The sequence below is a fragment of the Penaeus monodon genome, chromosome 29, assembly GCF_015228065.2.
Source record: "Penaeus monodon isolate SGIC_2016 chromosome 29, NSTDA_Pmon_1, whole genome shotgun sequence".
Lineage (NCBI taxonomy): Eukaryota > Metazoa > Arthropoda > Malacostraca > Decapoda > Penaeidae > Penaeus > Penaeus monodon.
In genome coordinates, this window is record NC_051414.1 from 35,645,708 (window position 1) to 35,646,830 (window position 1,123).

The 1,123-nt window shown below is 38.9% G+C and overlaps 1 long non-coding RNA gene across 1 annotated transcript in view; it reads right to left on the bottom strand.

Moving 5' to 3' along the window:
- Positions 1-299, bottom strand: part of LOC119591699 — an 802-nt gene extending 503 nt beyond the window's left edge. The window contains exon 1 of the long non-coding RNA XR_005230377.1: positions 174-299. This is a non-coding gene — a long non-coding RNA (uncharacterized LOC119591699). The remainder of the gene's footprint in view (positions 1-173) is intronic.
- Between the last annotated feature and the right edge of the window lie 824 nt (positions 300-1,123).

The window sequence follows — 1,123 nt, forward strand, 5'->3', positions numbered from 1 at the left end:
TTAATTCTCAAAAAATAGAAACAATAATAACAAATCATTATCACTCTACACATCTCCCCTTCCCGAACACGAGAAAAAATCGAAGGAACGAAAAGAAAAAAAAGCAGCGAACACAAACGCAAAACCGAAAACCAAAGACCGATCGAGCGGCCCCGAGACGCCCTTTTCCTTACACCGCGAGGGAGGAAGCAGAAGGAGCGCGTGTCCACAGAGACCGGGGGCGCGATACTGTGCGTTTGTCCACGAGCTCGAGCCGAAGGTCCCTCGCAGCCGTCTTCCATGCGCAGTGTCGCTCGCTCGGCCGGCCAAGGGAAGGGTGGGAGGGAGGGACAGTGGCTTCCCGGGACGAAAATGGTTGTTGGTTTGTTGTGGCTTCGGGTATGGGTGGCCTGTAGCTGGGTGGGACTTGATTTTGATTTTGATTTTATTTCTCTCTCTTTTTTTCTTTCTCTCTTTCTCTCTTTTTTTCTTTCTCTCTTTTTTTTCTTTCTCTCTCTCTTTTTTTTTCTTTCTCTCTTTCTCTCTTTTTTTCTTTCTCTCTTTCTCTCTTTTTTTTCTTTCTCTCTTTCTCTTTTTTTCTCTTTCTCTCTTTTTCTCGTAATTTTTATTTTCCTTATTCTTTCTTTCTTTTCCGGTTCAGGTTCCATTCGGGTAGGATTAGTTTTGATCAAGTATCGTTAGAAACCAATGTTTTTGTACAGTAGTTTGGAAGTAATTAATGATTTTTTTAAAAATCTTTCCTTATTTCTTTCTCCTCTTAACTAGAGTAATGTAATTGCCTTTCTTAATCAGGTAATTAATTAAGAAAAATGGGTTTGTTCCTTTCTTATAGAGCATGCGAGGAATTGATTTTTAATTATCCTATCTTCTTGTCTTTCAATAGTTAGATTAGGATTGATTTAGCCAAGTATCGTTAGATATTGATAAATATCTAGCGAATATTCGTTAGATATTGATAAGGACAGAGAAATTATATAGACACTTACGAACATTTTAGGAGCGTGATATTAGAGGAAGCAAGTTTGTAACACACTTGTTATAGTAATAAAATGACACAATAGACGTAAAACAGCGGACACTTCCTTAGACTAGGGTGTAGCAGTGCATGCTGCAGTGACATGAA